We start from the raw sequence: 10,254 nt of genomic DNA, 5'->3' as shown, positions 1-10,254 counted from the left end.
CCTTCTCTGGTTCTTCATTGCTGGAAAAATTAATGACTGGAAAAAATGTCTCTTCTGCAAATTTGGTCACTTCACTCGAGGTTCTAATACAAACTCTTGGGGTATTCAACTAATGACCTTTCTCCATTTAGAAACTGACCATTTAGTCTCACCCTTTGTTCCTGTTTTCTATCCAGTTATCAGTCCACAATAGGACACTGCCTCTTATCCCATGACCTCCCAATTCCTGAGAAGCTTCTCATGAAGGACTTTGTCAAATGCCTTCTAAAAAATCCAAATACAGTATATCAGCTGGCTCACCTTCAAAATAGTCTAGTATATTTATAAGACAGGACTTCCCTTTGAAAAACCATGCCCCCATTAAACCATGCCTATTTATGTGGTCAGTAATTTGGTTTTTAAGAATAGCTTCAACCATTTTCCCAGCACTGATGTCAGATTCACTGATCTATAGTTTTCCTATTCACATGTGGAACCCTTTTAAAAACTGTCATGACATTGGTCACCCTCCAGCCTTCTGGTATCGTAGCTGTTTTAAATGATTGTCTCTGCCCTCTCTCTCCATTTGTCTTGAAATTTGAAAGAGAGGCTGGTGGGTCTTTCAGTGCTTCCCTAGCTCATGTTTTGGCTATATAAGTTCTCACCACATCTGCACTGCCTGCTTCATAGAGGACAGCATTTTTGTTAATGTAAGTGCTTGAAGTTCTTAATGCACTATGGAGCAATCAGCATACTTTTACCCACACTGAATGAGAGAAAATGTCATACAATTTGCGTGGGTAAAATGTTTTTTACTCATCTAAATGGTTTCCAAAATTGCCCCTATTACATTTATTGACTCCAAGGTAGACTGCTCAATATAATCATAACATATCTTCTTCTGACCTCTGCTCAATAGTTTCTTTTGTTAAATGAGACTGCAATAAATAGATGATGGTTTATAAAAATAAGATCTTTTGGTTATTTTGAGCTTTGTAATAAAAGCTATGTGTCAGTATTTTTCCATTCCTTATTTTCTTTGGCACATACTGTTTTGTTACAGAGAATTCATTATGGAGTATTATATTTTTACGTCAATGAATTTAGTTGTAATTAAATTCTGCTATTCAAGGCCACTGAGTAGATATTAAGTAAATAAGGTACTTTTTTCATTTTTTGTTTGGTTTTCTTTCTTTACTTTCAAGAAGGGTTTAAAATACTATTTGCCTACAATAATGGGTGAGATTGTATCTGATAATTTTAAGGTGGCCAAACAGGTGGATAAAGCAACAGAAATAGCCAGAAAGATGCTTGTTTACAAAGGGAGAAGAATGGTCAGCAGAAAAAGGGAGGTGATAGTGCCCCTGTGTGAGACCTCACTTGGAATACTGTGTACAATTCTGGAGACTGCACCTTCAAAAGGATGTAAATCAGTTAGTGTCAGTCCAGAGGGTGGCTACTAAAATGATCAGTGGTCTTCATTCTAAACAATATAGGGATAGACTTAAAGATCTAAACATGCATACCCTAGAGGAAAGGTGAGAAAGGAGAGATATGATAGAGTCTTTTAAATATGTTCAAGGTTTCTATGCAGAAGTGGCAAGCCTCTTTCAACATAACTAGGCTCTAGAACTAGGGATCTTGTGATAAGGGTGAAAGAAGGTAGGCTCAGGAGTAATCTTGGGAAATATGTCTTTACAAAAAGGGTAGTGGATGCATGAAATGGCTTTCTGGTGGAGCTGCTGGAGAGAAAAACGATATCTGAATTCAAGAATGCATGGGATAAATATAGGGGATCTCTGAGGGAGTGATGGAAATTGTAAGGGCTAGATAAGATGGATGGATGGGCAGACTAAAAGGGCCATATGGTCTTTCTTCTGCCATCAAGTTTCCATGTCTCTATAATATTATTCTGTCCCTGGAAATGCTTACACTTCCCTCTCTGGAATGCCAAATAGGCATGAAATTTCTTCAGTATTAATAGTAAAGTGAATTTTAAAAGCCTGATGTGTGTCAAAATTAGGGGATGCACAAATGTCGGGCTAGCACGTGACAGAACAGATTTTAAAAGCCACTCGTATACATGAATATATGCTGCTGTGTGCATAAATGACAAGTTTCCAAAAAGGGGTATGGTATGGGAGTGGTCTGGGCAGGGCATGGACGTTCCAGAATTTAAACATGAAATTTGTGTGTAAATACTTATGCACACTGGCGCACGCAGGGTTTCTCTGGTACGTAACTTTATTTCTGCTATGGATGACGTTTAAGTTATAAAACAAAAAAATCTAGGCAGATCAGGAAGGTTTTAAAAGTTGTGGCTAACAGGGGAGAAGGGAAGCTATTAAACTAGGCATATTTGGAAATCCTATCCGTTAACTGGGTAAACTGGGAATGAACTGGGAAAACTGGCTATGGCGTGGTGTGCATGCCTTTTAAAATTCCTTTCCATTACAAGGCAGGAGTATTTACAATCACAAATGTGCATCCACTTAAAATTGAGTGCACAAGTGAGCGTGGTCAGATTATTTTATAACGCATGCATATACACGCTTATGTTATAATATAGCCACGTTCCTAGGTGTGAGCCGATGAACAAGTGCACATGTGCACTGGTTTAAAAGTTACTGTCTTTGGAGGTAATTTTCAAAGGAAAATATAGTAGGAATTTTCAAAAGCCATTTACGTATTTGAAGAGCGCTTACGCATGTAAAACCTATGGACAATTCTTTGGCATATATTGTGGCAATTTTCAAAACCCACTCACATGGGTAAAGTGCATTTATAGGTGTAAAACCACATTTTAAGCACGTAAATGCTTTTAAAAGTCAGGCCCGTATGCATGTATAGTCTCAAAAGCTTTATTTCCATCAAATTGGATTTTTAAATAAAGATGACCAATTCAAAGCACACTAACATTGATTTTCCTATGTGTCTTTCACATTTTCTTTCTTTCACTTTCTCTTCAGGAAGCTCACCATTTTAGGTAAATGTGCAGTTCCTCATTCAATGTTTTTGCAAGAAATAGTGGTGATTTAGGTCAGTGTTTCCCAACTAGAGTGCCATGGCATGCTGATGTGCCTTTAAACCTGATCTGGTGTGCCATGAAAATGTCACCACTGCTTGATTCACAGATCCAGGCCAGTACCTGAGGTCTGCTTTGAGCATCTAACAACAACGAGAGGCACTAGTGGTGGCTCTTAAACCTATGTAACCAGTCTCCAAGATGGGTGCATTATCTGTCACTTTCTGTTCAGTCCGGACAGAGAGGAATAATAAACTTCCAGTGCTCTCTGACATGTTTATTCACTCTTTACTCTCAATGCCCACACTAAAGTACCAAACTGTTCAGAGAAGGAGCAATGAAGGAAGTAACTACAAGGGTAAGAAAATCAGGAAAAACACTCTCAGGAGTCAAAAAATAGTGTTTAAATAATGTAGTCTTTACTGCAAGTTAAATAGATAATCCAAACCATAATGCCAAAAATACAGAACAGCATTTAAAAATATAACAGCAATGAAGTTGATTGCTAATTTGTCCATTTCAGGTTTTACCTCCCTTCTCACTTTTCTTGCACCATTATCCATGAAGAAAAGCTGCTTCTCTTGCACATTGGGGGGTAGATTTTATAAAGTTACGCATTGGCATCCATGTGTGTGTTCACTACCCGGCACATACACATGGAAGCCTGATTTTATAACATGCGCACGCAGGTGCACGCATGTTATAAAATCAGGGGTCGGCACGTGCAAGGGGGTGCACAATTGTGCACCCTGTGCACGCCGATGCCCGTAGCCTTCTCCAGTTTCCTCACAGGCCGCTCCGATTTTGGAACGGCCTGGGAGGGAACTTCCCAACCCCCTACCCTAAACTCCTTTCCCCTTCCCCTAACCAACCACCCCCTATCCCTGTCCTAACCCCCCCCCCAAAATTATTTTACCTGCTGTGCCTGCCTAGGGGTTGGCACAGGTTGCGCGCGCCGGCACCCGGCCAGCACGTGATTCTCCGACACAGTGGCAAATGGCCACTGTGCTGGAGGCCTCTGGCCCCGCCCCATCCCCTCCCCACCCCTTTCCCAAAGCCCCGGGACTTAGACACATCCCGGGGCTTTACGCGCGTTGCCAGGCCTTTGTATAATAGGCCTGGCGCACATAACCCCACCTACGCACGTAAATTATATGGATTTATGCACGTAGGGCTTTTAAAATCTACCCCTGGGAGAACTGGAATGGGGATCCAGTATAAAGTCACTCAGCAAATGGAAGAAAATCCCCAAGAAGAAACTGCAGGACAACTATCCCCATGTACAAAAACACCCAACTGCAATTGGTCCAAGTTTTTACTTTTCTTCAAACTGGAAAACTATATCACTATCTCACAGGTGGATGTAGTCCTTTGAGTCCAAATATCAAAAATGTATCAAAATCTCCTTACTTCTTCAGGTTGCCCAAGTAATCAGACTCATGCTCCAATCTTTTGGGATAATGGGGGTACTCCTTTTCTTTCAAATTGGTGAAGATGAAGCCACAAAATCCTTAAATCCAAACTCTTCCAATATCAAAATGCAAAAGTGATGAGCAAAGGACTATACAAAAAGTACTCCGCACTCTCCCATCTGAGACCCTGTGTAATGTCCAAAAATGTCTCTGTCCTTCTCATAGATCCTGGGAGGATCCAAAGCTCTCCCAAAAGTATTTGAAATCCTGGGGGGAATATCAAAATACTAGCTCCTTTGCTTTGAAATCCTAGGAGGATCTCTTTCTGTTTTCCAGTGGTTCCTTCAGCCGCGCCTAACCCTCTGAAGTTCCTCCTTCCCGCCGAATGTTCTGGGCGTGCACCTAGACAACATATACATCAGATGCCATACTCCCAAAAATATGGGATTATAACACAAGGAGGAATAAAAATACAAAAACCTCCTAAAGTCATGAAATATTCAAATTACAAGGGCAATATTAGTGACAGCTTGGGCTCCTTGTCATACACATAGGAGCTCTTTTCTAAGAACATGTGTCATCATGCAATCCTCTTATTCCCAACTATAGCATGAGCCCCGAAGCATGGTAATTTTAATTTATTGGGCTCCACTTTCTGCAGAACTCATAGGGGCAGATTTTTAAAAAGTACGCCAGATTTTAAAAGATACACGCGTAGCCACGCGTATCTTTTAAAATCCAGGGTCGGTGTGCGCAGGGCTGCGCAAAATCAGCAGCCTGCGCACGCCGAGCTGCACAGCCTGCCTCCGTTCCCTCTGAGGTCACTCCGAAAACCTCAGAGGGAACTTTTTTTTTGTCCCCCCACCACCTTTCCCTCTCTTCCCCTATCTAACCCACCCCCCAGCCCTAACTAAATCCCCCTGCCCTACCTTAACTTGCGCGCGTCGCCGGCTCCCTGCCCCGGCATAAGCTGCTGTGCCGGAGCACTCGGCCCCGCCCCCGGACCACCATCACGCCTCCAGCCCCATCCTCGGACCACCGCCACGCCCCTAAATGCCGCTCTGCCCCGTCAGACTCCCTGACACGCCCCCCAAGCAAAGCCCTGGGACTTATGCGCATCCGGAGCTTTGCACGTACCAGCGCAGGGCTTTTAAAATTTACCCCATATTGAGCACAGCACCTCCTCCTCTGTCTCATCTTAAGCCTCTTCCTCTGAGTCCTTCCAGCCTCTGTCTTACCCCCAGACTGAATGAGATGGGTCATGTGCATTCAGCATTGGATGTGATTCAGATTTAGATTAATTTATTAGCATGACAATTTTGCAAGTGCTGCCAAAGTAATAAACAGAATTATTAAAATAAAAGAGTATGAAAAGAAGGGAAAAATTACAATATGGTAATAACTCAATCAGAGATACAGGTTACAGAAAATATAGCGTGAAGGATGTGTCTCACTCTGAGTGCTGGGCAGAAATGGAGGAGCCCTGGCAGTCAAATGCAATAGCCAAGGTAACTAAGATCTATATTTTCTAAAACACCTTGGTGTCATGAATCGTGCAGTGCAGGGGGACGGGGGCAAGCGGGGAGCGGGCCTGCAAAAGCCGGGCAGCGATCGCACTTCCGCAGTGCAATTGCTGCTGCTTTCGCACCCAATAGAGCCATCGTAAAAGGTGGTGCTATTGGGTGCGAAATTGGAAGCGAAAAGGCTCCTTACCTTTTCGCCTTCCACGCTGTCTTTGTGGCGTCCGCACTGACTCCTCCTCTTCCATGGCAGATGCTGCCCCGACTCTGCCCCTTTTTAGCTATCGCACGCGAAACGTCCCTTTTTTGCGTGTGCTAGCTTTAGAAAATGACCCCCTATGTGAGCCAGCTGCCCTCGCCACACCAAATTTTCCCTTCCTCTTCACTTGCATATGGAGGGAGCTGGTCCACTATGATGAGCTCATGTGTGTCTCCTTCCCCCTCCCCTTTTTATTTTTTAAATTGGGAAGAAAGACTGTTGGGGTTTCAGTGCTTTTGTAGCTCTTTTTTGGCCATCAGTCCTCTCCATATTCATACTGTCTGATCTGCACTGGCTGCTCTGCCGCACAGTTTTTGTTATTGTAGGTATGCCTTTGGCTTGAAAAGGTTGAGAAATTTTGATTTAGGTTTCTCAGAATCTGAGCTTGAAATTGCTTTGGCACCAGCAAAGACTACATTAATCTGTCTCATGTCCAGCATGGTTAATAAAGGCAGATAATTCAAGCCTGAGGACAGGGATTCAATCTCCTATTAATTTCTCAGTTTTAGACAGTTATCTTCCAAGGAGCCTTACATTTCTGTAGTACATCCAATCCTGAAGAAGTCCTACTTGACAAATTACAGACCCGTGTCAAATATTCCATATTTACGGTAAGTAAACTGACAGAAAAAGTAATTTTTTTTCAACTTCTGTTATCTTTTGGAATGTGATTGGTGTGGTGTTTTTCAGTTAGGATTTAGAGTTGATATGCAACTGAAACAATGTTAGTGTCATTATTGGATAAGGTGCTGCTGATATTAAATGAAGGTACTGACATTCTGTTAGTTATTCTGGATTCAAGTGCCACCTTTGATACCTTGGACTATCATATATCGATAAACTCAAATTAAAGAAATAGGTATCTCTACATTGGTTTTCTTTTCTTTTTTTTTTTTTTAATAATAGACAACAGGTGGTGATGGATACATTTTTGTCTAAACTTTTTCTCTATCAACTGGGGTGTACCTATATATAATATATTCTATAATTTTGCTCTGCTGTTTCACATTTGTATGCACCCTTTGGGAAAATTAATTGATGGGTATAATATTAAAAATACATTTTATGCAGACTGTTCCAACTGTTTATACCATTGGGAGTATTTTGTGAACAGGCATTAAATGGATTGAAAGAACGCATGAAGGCTATAAGCAGATGGATGGGGAAGAATAGGTTAAAACTAAATTCTTCCAAAGCAGAGTTACTGCAAGTCTGTGCTTTAACCTCAAATAGAATAGCTACAGTTACATTGAACAGATAAGTTTGCAAATAAATCTAAAAATGTGGGATTTATAATAGTTGATACTTGACTTGCTGTATGCACACCCAAGTAAATAGGACAGTCCAGTTGTTTTTTTCATCTTAGGCATATCAGGTTCTTACAGCCATATTAGACTCAGCAGATCTGGTTAAAATTATTGTTATTCCGCTACTGACTTGAGTAGATTGGATTATGGGAATGCATCTATGATTGGCCTTTCAAGAAGTGTGTACACAGCTTGCAGATGGTACAGAACAGAGCATGGCTGTAATATTCAAGAAAGAATTATTCCAGTTCTTGCTAAATTCTACTGGCTTCCAATGCAATATAGAATTCATTTTAAGATATGCTTCCCATTGAAATATTTGTATGGCTTGGGGGCAGTTTATCTTAACAACATACTTTCATGATATTGTTGTAAGCAACAAGTGAGATCTTCTTAGGGAGCTTTCTTGAAAGAACCTTCTGCGAAGGAGGTTGATCATAAAATGGCTAGAAAAAGTGGTTTTAGAATTCAAAAATGCATCCAGGCAAAGTCATTTTTCCCCAAAAGTCTTTTGACTTTATTCATGGTTTTCCCATTGCTGTTGTCAACAGAATGAAGTAACATATGGACCCCCACCACAGAGCCGTGTTTCACTAACGAGCTGCATCGGGGAGGACTTACATCTTGATCAGCATATCAAATCTTTTACATAAGAGGTGCATTGAGATTTCTGTGAGATACATTCTTATTCATAATATGTGCTGATGTATCTCCCCTATCCCTTAATTGTTTGCTATTAGAAAAATAACTTTTCCATGCTTAGCACCCACGCTATGGATTAAACTTTCAGCATTTTTTTCAGCTGAAACTGATTATTTAAGGTTTAGAAATGAAGCATATGGACAGTAAAAAAGTGCTTGTTACAATAATAAAGGCAGTTGTATGGAATCTAAAGTAGTTTTGGGGCAATTGACGCAGATGATGTATGTTTTTAGTTTGTTGATTGAATGAGTTTTAATATTTTATGTTTATATAATAGTATTTATTGTTTCATTCTTCTCACCTTGAGCACACATTTGTGAAATAATCAAGAAATGTAATTAATGAAATGAGATGAATCTTTGTTATTGCAAACATGAAATTTGGCAAGTACTTTTTCCAGAAATTGCAGATGCAGTTTTTTCAATAATGAGAATATTTATCAAGAATTTCTACGTTGCTTAACTTGAATAAATGTACTACTTAGAACTTCCTCTGATTGCTCTAAGTGATAAATAGGCTAATATAAATCACTGATGAAGACACTGCCTTAATCTGTGATTGCAGACTAACAAATTGCAAAAAACTTGAAAGTCATTCTTAATGGGAAAGAAAGTTCCAACAAAGTATGATTGCAAGCCACCACGGCTGTGAAATCATGGTCCCCTGCTACAATTTTTTTTTTAATTTAATTTGCTTTATATTCCATGGGTAATTAGCTGAGTATATGCACACTTTCCCTCTTTTGAGGGCATATCACATGTACACTTACATGCATACTTTTTAAACTCAAAAAAGGATTGCATAAGTGCTGACTCTACCTCCAACTCTGACCTATGGAATGCATCTGTCCAGTGTTGTAAGTTTGACTTGTTTGTGGACCCCTGGTTGCTGTGTTGATGACTCCTCCCATGGGAAGGGGCCCCGTGGGGAAAACACAGCAATAGGCTGACTCTCAGTAATGACCACAGAGAGAAGAGAAGCTTTATTATACAGCAGTTGGCAAGACCCGAGAAGCGGGCTGCGTTCCTCAGCCAGTGGAGTAGGTCTCTGATGATCGTTCAGTCCAGGCACTGCGTTGTATCAAGTGCAGAGAAGGATTCACCAGACGCTGGAAGTGAAGGGTCCAGTAGTGGTCCGAGGAGTGGGGTAAGCCGAGAACCCAGTCACTGATGACTTAGCGATGGTTGATCTGGTAGTGGTCCACGAAGCGGGGTACACCGAGAATCTGTTCTGTGGTGACACAAGGCAGAGAGACTGAGAGAGAAGGTACTCACGAAGGCTGGTAGTTGTTGAAGAGATGGTCTCCGTAGAACGGAGGTAGAGATGATGCAAGGTCCGGAGCGCCGGAGCCAGGATGTCCTTTGTAGATGCAGGTTAGCCCAGGAGGAAGGCAGGCGAGTGCAAGGCCCCAGGGAGCAGGTACCTAGGATCCTGATGAGCTGGGAAACCTGAAGAGTAGATAGGAGCGAAGCAAGACCCCCAAGGAGTGGGTGCCTTGAGCGTCCTTGCTGTAAAAGCGAAACCCTGGAGGGTAGATAGGAGCGATTAAGGCCCTCGAGGAGCAGGTACCTAGAATGCCCCAGAGTAGCCAGCGTAACCCTGGAGGGTTTGTAGGAGCAAGTATTCAGAGTGGAGTCTCTGAAGGAGTCGAAATTAGCTGGAGTGGAATCCTTGCTAACTCACAGCTGGATTGGAGATCGGAGGCTAAGTACCCGAAGGCAGTGACGACATGCGGTGGGGACGCCCCTGAGGTTCCCACATGAGATATTCAAAAGAGAGGCGGGGCGCGCACATGTGCCCTAAATGACCTCAGTATAAGAATGGTGAACGCAATTGCCCATGCCGGAGAAGTCGGCGAGGAGAGGCGGTGGCAGCCATCTTGCCCAGAGGAGAGGAAAGAGGAAGAAAAGAGGTGAGACAGAGAGGGTGCAGCCATCTGCGACCGATGGGCGCAACATCCAGTTTACTTAAAAGTGCAAGTGTCACCGAGTTACAAGCATGTATTTACATGCAATCAGCTGCAGGCTATTTTATTACAGCCATTGATGTG

The sequence above is a fragment of the Rhinatrema bivittatum genome, chromosome 2 (assembly GCF_901001135.1).
Source record: "Rhinatrema bivittatum chromosome 2, aRhiBiv1.1, whole genome shotgun sequence".
Classification (NCBI taxonomy): Eukaryota; Metazoa; Chordata; class Amphibia; order Gymnophiona; family Rhinatrematidae; genus Rhinatrema; species Rhinatrema bivittatum.
The sequence above is the reverse complement of the archived record's forward strand: the minus strand, read 5'-3'. Positions refer to the sequence as shown.